Below are 11,116 nucleotides of genomic sequence, written 5' to 3'. Positions count from 1 at the left end.
CTGAAGGACCGCATGAGCTCTCCCAGCAAACACTCTCCCACCTTCTCGCCAGGAGCTAGAGGTCTCTTGGGCTGCCTATGGTGCCTGGGTCAGGCGGGGACCTGGGCTACCACAGTCTGGCCCCCGGGGCGCTTGCTGTTTCACTCACTTCTCAAGACCCGGTTAGGGATCAGGCCCAACCAGACCCTTTGGGCATGGGGAGAGTCCGAAGCTTTGAGATAAGGGGCTGGAGGAAAGTCATTGTAGGACTACAGGTCTCTGGTGAGTCTACCTTGCTGCCCAAGAGCATTCAAATCTATGCCCAGGAAGGATTTGGTCACTCCCAGCAGGGTACTCTGTAGAGCCAGGACAAGCCAGGGAGACAAGGAGGCTGGCCAGTTACCAGGAAATCAAAGAGGAGGGACTGGTCTGGAGGACACAATCTGTGGTCATCTCTGGGGTCCTGCTTTTTTTTTTTTTTTTTTTTTAAGATTTTATTTATTTGCGAGATAGAGATTGAGAGCAGGGGGAAGGGCAGAGGTAGAAGGAGAAGCAGACTCCCCGCTGAGCAGATCTGTGACTTGATCCCAGAAACCCCAGGATAGTGAACTGAGCGGAAGGTAGACACTTAACCGACTGAGCCACCCAGGCGCCCCTAATTTTTAAATGTATTGTCAAATAGCTGAGGTGTATGGAAAGTACAAAAATAATGATACATTGAACTCCCATGTATTCACCACCCAGCTAAATGATAAAAAAATTAGCAATACTTTTGTGTACCTCCCACTGGTCTCATTCCCTCATCCCATCTGTCCCCTACTCACCTGATAACCAATACAATTTTCTAAATTCTAAGTTACAATCCTTATAGAATTCTGTATACTTTTATGACATATATAGATGTCGCTCATACATGAGTTTCACACATTTCCATACACTTGAGCCATATGTAAACAGTATCCTATTGTATGTAGTTGGCAGAACTTGCTTCCAACTCCTTAATGTTTTGTTTTAAAGACTTACCTAGATTTTTTCTAAATTTTACCCATGTCTCTAGACCTTTCATTTCACTGCTGTATGAACTGGGTCTTTCCTTCTCACCTTTCTATCCATCCCCTTTGGTCCTCAAATTATCCAGGTCTCCTCACTTTTTCTAGAAAAGACCTCAGCTTCCACCCACTTTGGGGTCATAATTACCATAGCATTACATCTTCATTTCTGGTCCCAGCCCTACTCTCCCATTCCCCCTTCCTGATCTTGAGATTCTGGAAGGCCTGGAAAAGGGGAGTAGTGCTTTGGTGAAATGTTGTCCCTCTACTAAGTTTTCGTCTTTATCTCTTTGTTTGTCTAGGGTAGGAGGTAAGTAAGGGCAGAAAGTGATTTATTCTTCGTATTTACTCAAGATTAAAAGTAAAACTCTTGGGTTTGCTCTGTCCAAAAGTAGGAAATGCCAAGAGCCACTACTGGTCACACACACACACACACACAAGGTTAATGCCATCTTTATATCTTTTTTCCTTCAACAAGCTAAGCAGGGAGCAAGCTAAAGAGAAGGGACATATCACCTTAGAAGAGATTAAAGAGACATATCACAAGGCACCTGGGTGGCTCAGTCGGTTAAGTGTCTGCCTTCAGCTCAGGTCATGATGCCAGGGTCCTGGGATCGAGCCCCGCATCGGGCTCCCTGCTCGGCGGGAAGCCTGCTTCTCCCTCTCCTTCTGCTGCTCCCCCTTCTTGTGCTCTCTCGTGCACTCTCCCTCTCTCTCTCAAATAAATAAAATCTTTTAAAAAGTAAATAAATAAATAAATAAAGGGACATAACACCTTTGAAGGTTCAGGCAGTGTCTCATGGAAAGAGAAATGCTGTATTAAAGAGAATCACTGCCATGTGTGGGTGACAACTGCCAGCACGTGAGGCTGAAGTCACAGTCAGGTTGGAGGCTGCATGCCATGGTCTGTAGGTCTCAGTCCATAGAAAACCCAATTCATCTCCCCATGAGAGACCCGGGGAGACTGAGCTGGGCTCCATGCTCAGTGACATTGTGGCTGGTCAGACTTTTCCTAGGCGACTGAGACCCATAGTTTTAGCATAGAGCCTTATCAGTGCTGCCACAGTCTTTCTTTCAAACCTGAGTAACTTGTTTATAATATTCACTTTTCATGCAAAAACCCATTTCCATCTTCTTTTTTTACTTTTTGCAGTAACAACAGATTTTTAAAAAAACTTTTAAGATTTATTTATTTATTTTAGGGGGAGGGGCAGAAGGCGAGAATCTCTTTTTTTAAGATTTTATTTATTTATTTGAGAGAGAGAGAGAGAGAGCATGAGTGGGGGGAGGGGCAGAGGGAGAAACAGACTCCCAGCTGAGCAGGGAGCCCGATGCAGGGCTCCATCCCAGGACCCTGGGATCATGACCTGAGCTGAAGGCAGACGCTTAACTGACAGGCACCCAGGCGCAGAGAGAGAGAGAGAGAGTCAGTCTTAAACAGACTCTGAGCTGAGTGCCAAGCCCAATGCAGGGCTCTATCTCACAACCCTGAAATCATGACCTGAGGCAAAAATCAAGAGTCAGCTGTCAGCCGCTCAACTGACTGCACCACCCAGGCGCCCCTCAATAAAAACAGATTTAAAAAATAAATCTTGGGGCACCTGGGTGGCTCAGTCGTTAAGCATCTGCCTTCGGCTCAGGTCATGATCCCAGGGTCCTGGGATGGAGCCCCACATCGGGCTCCGTGCTCAGCGGGAAGCCTGCTTCTCCCTCTCAAACTCTCCCTGCTTGTGTTCCGTCTCTCGCTGTGTCTCTCTCTGTCCTATAAATAAATAAATAAAATCTTAAAAATAAATAAAAATAAATAAATCTTACATAAACATTCTTATGATTTTTAAAGAACAATGTTTGCCATTTGACAAAGAGGGGTGAAACCTCACTGCAACAAATTTATTCAGAGGAGGGATGAGGCGTCCTTTACAAGTGTTTATACAAATCACACACATGAGAGAAGATGGTGGGGAGAATCTCAGTTCTCTGGCCCTCAGCACCAACACTGAGATCCAAGAGCATCCTGAGGTTGTCACCTAGTGGGTGATTATGCTCTCCCTGAAGGAGCCCAGTTGGTTTGTGTCCAATGCTCTACTTGCTTTTTCAGGTATAGGAAAGTGGCTCAGAATATTCTCTCTGTACCCTCCCTCAGATCTTTAGATCACTGAGAATGAGTGTGGGAGGCAGAATAATGGCCTCCCAAAGATGCCAACACCCTAATCCCTAGAATCTGTGAGAGATGTTGTTACAAGGCATGGGGAATTAAGATTACAGAGATAATTAAGGTTGCTAATCAATTGACCTTAAAATAAAGAGATTATCCTGGATCATCTGAGTGGGCTCACTGTAATCACAAGGGGCCTTCGGTATGGAAGAAGGAAACAGAAGAGTCAGTGTCAGAGTGGTGTGCAAGGTGAGAGAGACTTGACCAGCCACTGCTGGTTTTGAAGATGGAAGGGTGGGGGCGCCTGGGTGGCTCAGTCATTGGGCATCTGCCTTTGGCTCGGGTCATGGTCCCAGGGTCCTGGGATCGAGCCCCACATTGGGCTCCCTGCTTGGCGGGAAGCCTGTTTCTCCCTTTCCCACTCCCCCTGCTTGTGTTCCTTCTCTCGCTGTCTCTGTCAAATAAATAAATAAATTCTTAAAAAAAAAGTTGAAGATGGAAGGGTGTCATGAGTCAGGGAATGCTGGCAGGCTCTGGGAGCTGGAAAAGCCAGAAAACAGATTCTGCCCTAGACCTCCAGAAAGGAAGGCAGTCCTGTTTACACCTTGATTTTGGCCCAGTGAGACCCAACCTGCTCACCAATCTGAATGTTATAATCAGACATTATGTACAGTAGCAAATATGCAACACCACCTATGAGGTATTCTGGCAAATCACCTCTTCCTGCCAACACACACACACACACACACATACACACGTCATTGAACCGAAATGTTCAATCCTCTAATTGCCATTTTAGACAAAACACGGCATGGGGGAGAAATCAAATGGCACCACAAAGAGGCAATCAACTGAACCATGAATGTGAGAAGTTCAATGGGATAAATGAACTGGATTTTTTAACAAATCACTGGGGAGGAAAGAGACGGCTCATGCTATAGGTTAAGACAGACTTAAGTTATCTATCAACTAAATGCAAGGTGTGGGGGCGCCTGGGTGGCTCAGTCGGTTAAGTGTCTGCCTTCGGCTCAGGTCATGATCCCAGGGTCCTGGGATTGAGCCCCACATCGGGCTTCCTGCTCAGCGGGGAGTCTGCTTCTCCCTCTCCCTCTGTCGCTCCCCCTGCTTGTGCTCTCTGTCTCTATCTCTCTCTGACAAATAAAATAAATAAATAAATAAAAATAAATAAATGCAAGGTGTGGACCTTGTTTGGACCCTGATTTCAACAACAACAAAATGTAAAAACCAAACATAAAAATGTAAAAAACCAAACAACCAATGAAACAAAAACTTCTGACAATCAGGGAACTTGGACTGTGACTGACTGGGTATTAGATTATAATAAGAAATGATTCGCAATTTTGTTAAATGTGATAATGGCATGGTGCTTATACATTTTTAAAGGTCTTTATCTGATAGAGATATATGCTGAAACATTTATAAGTAAAATGAAATGCTGACTAGGATTTGCTTTAAAATAATTTAGAAGGGGCGCCTAGGTTGCTCAACTGGTTAAGCGTCCCACTCTTGATTTTGGCTCAAGTCATGATCTCAGGGTCATGGGATCCAGCCCCACATGGGGCTCCGAGCTCAGCATGGAGTCTGCTTGAGAGTCTCTCTCTCTCTGCCTCTGCCCCTCCCACTGCTTGCTCTCTCTCTCTCAAAATAAATAAATAAGTAAATAAATAAAAACATTATTTTCTAGTCATTGTATGTTTCCATGAAGGTAGAGAGATGCTTCGAGTCAGGACTACATCAATTTTATTCCTTTTTTTAGTGGGGGAAAATATTGGTTACTGTTGTCTCAGAGAGTTGTGAAGTATATATTCCCTTGATTTTAAAGTATAAACTTGATGAATTTTGGTATTGTGTGAGCTCATCCTCATGCTGAAATTTTAAAAACAGTTGAGCTGGAATTAGACTCAGCTACAATGGAAACTTTGTAAATAAGTTTTAATGGTCTGTTGCAGTAGAGGTTTTAGTAGAAAATTGGTTCAGAATATTATTAATCAACATAAACAATGTATATTAGTTTCCTGCTTGAGGCCTTGAGTTGTGTGTTATTTGTATTCTCTTAAATCTACTTGTAACTAACCATCAGAGTTGTTCTGCCCTAGAATGGCTAGATAGCATTTGGGGCTGATAGGTTGTCTACCACAACGTTCTCTCTGCAAAGGAAAGAAAGACATTATGGCAGTTAGTGTCTTCAGCCAATACGGTTTGCAGGTCTCTCTAGGAGCTCTTTAAAATGGGATCTGTAAGCACTGAAGAGCTTGGGGCAGTGGAAAGACCAGGATCCTTGGAGTCAGACTGTTTCAGGCACTGAAGCCCTGGGGAAGTTATTTGACTTCTTTGAGTTTCACTCTCTTCAGTGTAAACAGCACAGACTCGCCTCTCAGAGCACGTAATGAGCATTTGTAGAAAATACGTTATAAGGAGATTCCACTCAGCAGGGAAGTCTTCATTTTTAAAATGATTTTTATTTTTTTATTTTTTTATTTTAATTTTAATTTTTTTAAAGATTTTATTTATTTATTTGACAGAGAAAGACACAGCGAGAGAGGGAACACAAGCAGGGGGAGTGGGAGAGAGAGAAGCAGGCTTCCCGCCGAGCAGGGACCCCGATGCGGGGCTCGATCCCAGCACCCCGGGATCACGACCTGAGCCAAAGGCAGATACTTAACGACTGAGCCACCCAGGCGCCCCTAAAATGATTTTTAAAAAGCCAACGCAAATGAACTAGATTAGATCTAAGATCGGATTAAAGGTGTCTGGGGCTTTTAATTATGAGTTGTTTCAAGGAGAAGAAACCAAGTCCAAGGTAGTATCAAATTTGAAACGCCAGTGGGAGGAAGTCAACGAGCAAAGAGGACCAGGCTTATGGGGGACACAAGAAGTTGAGTCTGAAGTGGGTTCTCCCTTCCCTGGCCCTTTCTCTGCTCTGAGCTCACATACTTCCTTTTATTCTGAGGTTTGTTGGTTTTTAAATATATATAAATTATTTTGCATTTAGTGTTTATTATTGTTATTTTTAGTAAGCTCTTTTTTTTTTAAATAGGCTTAGACTCATGACCCCGAGATCAAGAGTCACACGCTCCCCACACTGAGCCAGCCAGGCACCCCTATTCTGAGGTTTTGAAACAAAACAAAACAAGGACAGTCCCTGCAACAGCTGGAGAAGCTTTTGAATTCTCTCTGAAATAGAAACAGACTTGACCGAAAGAATGACTTCCTGCATGTGCTGTACCTGTTAAAGATAGAGAAATGACCCCAGAAGATTCCTAGGGCAGTGAAACTACTCTGTATGATACCACAATGGTGGGCACAGGTCATTTTACATTTGTCCAGACCCATGCACGCTAGGACACCGAGAGAGAACCCTGATGTAAACTGTGGACTTTGTGTAGTAATGATGTGTATGTGTAGGTTTGTCAGTTGTGATAAAGGTGCACTGTGGCGTGGGATGTCCACAGTGGGAGAGGCTGTGTGTGTGTGTGGTGATGGGAGGTATATGGGAACTCTGTATTTTCTGCTCAATCTTGCCATTAACTTAAAAGTAGTCTAAAAATAAGGTATACTCATTTGAAAATAAATTTTTAAAAGGGAGGCACATACAAAAAATAATAGTAATAAGGTAACTGACTTTACTTAGCCAATACACTTCCTGGTTGCGCTGTACCCATTAAAGACTAAATTACCTTGGTGGTCTAGTGCTCAACTGCAGAATTTCCTCTTGGTGGGGGTGCAAAATGTGTTACAGTCCCCCTGACAGGATGTCTTCATTTATTCTGGTATCTGTAAAGTCTGTATGAATCACCTAGGGATCTTGTTTATAATGTAGACTCTGATTAAGTAGTTTCGGAGATAGGCCTGAGATTCTGCATTTCTGAGAAGCCCCTTCATGCCTGGAGAATTTAGAGAACGTTTGGCAAACATGCATCCCCTTCCTTGCCTAGACTACTGCCTTTGCTGTCTGCCCAGAAATTCCCTATTAAAGAATGGTTCCACGGGCGCCTGGGTGGCTCAGTTGGTTGAGCGACTGCCTTCGGCTCAGGTCGTGATCCTGGAGTCCTGGGATCGAGTCCCGCATCGGGCTCCCTGCTCGGCGGGGAGTCTGCTTCTCCCTCTGACCCTCCTCCCTCTCATGCTCTCTGTCTCTCATTCTCTCTCTCTCAAATAAATAAATAAAATCTTAAAAAAAAAAAAAAAGAATGGTTCCTTTGAATAGTAAACACATTTCTCTGGTCAGTAGGATTCTCTTTTCTCTCAGTCCCGTTAGTGCTTTGCTTGAGGTTCTCGTGGAACAGAGCACATTTTTTGGCTATACTAGTATCTGTGTATCTATCTTATTCCCTCACCCTGCCCCTCTCTACCTCCACTATCCCTAACCCTATGTTCTCATAGAGTCCTGTGCTTTTCATTCATAGTCCTTATAACAACTCTGATTGAATCAATATTTACATCATTGCTTTTATGGGTGTCTTCCCTACTCAATCAAAAGCTCCATGAGGCCAAGTATCATGTCTATATTGTACAACACCGTATTCCCATCAATGCCACAGCACCTGGCACGTAGTAGGTGCTCACTGAATATTTGTTGAACAGACTGTGAGGTTCTTGGGAACAGAAACTTTGTATCCCAGCACAGGGCTCTGCACATAACAATTCAGTACATAATTGCTGACCTAATAACAACAATCTCAGGAAAGTTCAACAAACATGTTCTCATTCACTCAAGTCCTTCAACAGGAATCTATTGACTAGCTACTATAAGCCAAGCCTGATTCTGTCATCAGAGATCTAACAGTATTCAGAGAACATAAATGTAAAAATAATTCATTTCTTCAAGATGGAGTTCTCTATCCTTGATTTAAGTTCACCTGTTTTTCAGACCAACAGGTCCTGAAGGTCATGGTTTATGCCTTTATAAAGGTTTTTAGGTAAGGAAGGTTTTTATGGAGGTTTTAAGGTTTTTAAGTGTCATATTATTAACTCAGGGTTGGGGAAAGATGTGGGGAAGGAAGACTGAAGGCACAGGAAGCATTTGAGAGTGTTGCAACCATGCAATTGTGAGATGGTGGTCTGGGCTAGAGGAGATGCTGTGGAGAGGAAGAGACTTGCATGGATGTGGGAGATATTTAGGGAATAAAATGAACAGGACAGAAACAGAAGCAAAGATGGACACATGGGACTGCAACAAACTTGAAAACATCAGAGGACACAATCACCAGAGTGAAAAAGCAGGTTGCAGAACGGGAGGAAATGTTTGCAAATCATAGATCTGATAAGGGGTTAATATCTAGAACGTACAGGAAATGTCTACAACTCAGCCACCAGAAAATCAAATAACCCGGTTCAAAAATGGGCAAAGCATTTTATTTGCATGACATACAAATTACCAACAAGCATATGAAAAGATGTTCAGTATCACTAATTATCAGAGAAATGCAAATCACAACCACAATGAGGTCTCACTTAGGGTAACTACTATAAGAAAAACAACAGGGGCACCTGGGTGGCTTAGTTGTTAGTGTCTGTCTGCCTTCGGCTCATGTCATGATCCCAGAGTCCTGGGATCGAGCCCCGCATCGGGCTCCCTGCTCTGCAGGAAGTCTGCTTCTCCCTCTCCCACTCCCCTTGCTTGTGTTCCCTCTCTCGCTGTGTCTCTCTCTGTCAAATAAATGAATAAAATCTTAAAAAAAAAGAAAAAAGAAAAACAACAACAAAAAACAGAAAATAAAACAAGCATTGGTGAGGATCGGGAGAAATCAGAACCCTTCTGCAGTGTATGGGATTGTGAAATAGTACAACTATGTGGAAAACAGTGTGGAGGTTCTGCAAAAAGTTGAAAATAGAACTATCATATGACCCAGCAATCCCACTTTTGGATATATATCCATAAGAATTGAAAGCAGAATCCTGAAGAGATACTTGCACACGCATGAGCATAGCGGCACTATTCACAATAGCCAGGAGATGGAAGCAACCCACATATCCCTCAACAGATTAACAGATAAACAAAATGTGGTATATGCATACATATACCATGGAACACTATTCAGGAAGAAGGAAGAAAATTGTGTCACAAGCTATATATAACATGATGAACCTTAAAGACATTACCCTAAGTGAAATAAGCTAGTCACAGAAAGATAAATATGGTACAATTCCACTTACACAAGATAACCTAGAGTAGTCAAATTCATAGAGCCAGAGAGCAGAATGATGGTTGCCAGGGGCTGGGGGAGGGAGGAACGAGGAGTAGCTGTTTAAGGGCACAGGGTTTCAGTTTAGCAAGATGAAAAAGCTGTGATCTATTTCACAATAACGTGAATATACTTACCACTACTAAACTGTACATTTAAAAACAGTAAGCGTTATGTTGTATGTGTGTGTGTGTGTGGTTTTTTTTACCACAATAAAAAAAAATGAACAGGAACTGTGATTGAGTGGTTGTGATAGAAGGGGGAACAGGAAGACTTACACGCGATGGGTCTAAAGTTCGAGAGGAAGGCCTAGGATGGAGATACAGATACACAATCAGCCTGGAGAAATGGAGATAGAAGAGATCACCCAGAAAGACCGTGTGGAAAAATGAGAATATCCTCTTTAGAACAAGGGCTGAAGAATATTCCCATCACAGGGAAAGGAAATGAAGTGAGAATTTCAAGATAGCCTGCAAAGAAGATTGAGAACGAATGGAACATGGGACGGCGTGGGGGGAGAGACAGCGAGAGACAGAGAGAGAAAGAGAGTCCTATCAAGGAAGCCCAGGCAAGTAGGTGTGTTTCAGGGTGGGATGAGTCAACAGTATCAAAGGAGTACAACAAAGTAATGACTAAAGAATGCTCATTGGTAAATTGTATCCGGTACACAGTGCATCATCAGTGACCTTGGCCAGGCTGGAGGAAGAGAATAGTGGGTGTCCAGATATCACGGTGGGTGAATTCTCAGAGTCTACATGAAAATACCTTTGTCTGATAGAGACCCCCTTCATGAAGTTACATTTGTGACCACCTTGTATACTAAGGGATGTTTGAAGATTCTTTAGAGAAAGTCTCAGTTGAGACATCTAGCCTTCAAAGCTTTAAATTTTTTGTGGTGTATTGGAACCTCTAATTTAAGCACATTTCATGTTAGTTCATTGTCAAGGAAACTGTATGCAAACTGGAAACTCTCTTCCATGTGTAAAAGGTCTTGAGTCATTTGTCAGAAGAACCTCAGCAGACTGTATCACCATCTCTTACCCTTTTAGGCCTAAAGGAAAATTACTAATTTAGTGATAAGTAAATTTTTTTTCTAAAAATAAAGAGTTAGAGATTTTGTTCTCTCCAAGTATAAACCAAGAAGTTTGAGAAACTAAATGGAGTGGAGAGATTTTCAAAGCATGAACAAAACCAAAATTAATTTAATAAAAAATCAAGTACTCAGATGAACTTTTCATCTGGTTAGAAGAGAACTTTTCAAACTCTTCAAAATATCATATAATTTCTAAAGTTCTTTCCGAGATGGTAATTTGGCATCGGCTTCTGGCTCCTATCATCAAGATCAACCCTGGAGGAATTATAGAGAGAAACATCATGGATGCTAGAACACACCAGGAAAAGTCTGAGAGCAACCACTGGGAGAAGGCTATTTTGAACCTGTGTGTGTGTGTGTGTGTGTGTGTGTGTGTGTGTGTAGGTAGCTGCAGCCTGAGGCAGAGGGGCCTAGAATAACTGTAGAAGGTAATTAGGAGGAAAAAAGATTAGATAGATAGATGATAGATAGATAGATAGATAGATAGATAGATAGATAGATAGATAGATAGATAGATAGATAGAATGGATGGATGGATAGATAGATAGCTACATAGATGATAGATAGATAGATAGGATGGATGGATGGATAGATAGATAGATAGATAGATAGATAGATAGATAGATAGATAGAT

The sequence above is a fragment of the Mirounga leonina genome, unplaced genomic scaffold (assembly GCF_011800145.1).
Source record: "Mirounga leonina isolate KUSES-001 unplaced genomic scaffold, KU_Mleo_1.0 Mir_200, whole genome shotgun sequence".
Lineage (NCBI taxonomy): Eukaryota > Metazoa > Chordata > Mammalia > Carnivora > Phocidae > Mirounga > Mirounga leonina.
Note: the sequence above shows the minus strand (reverse complement) of the source record.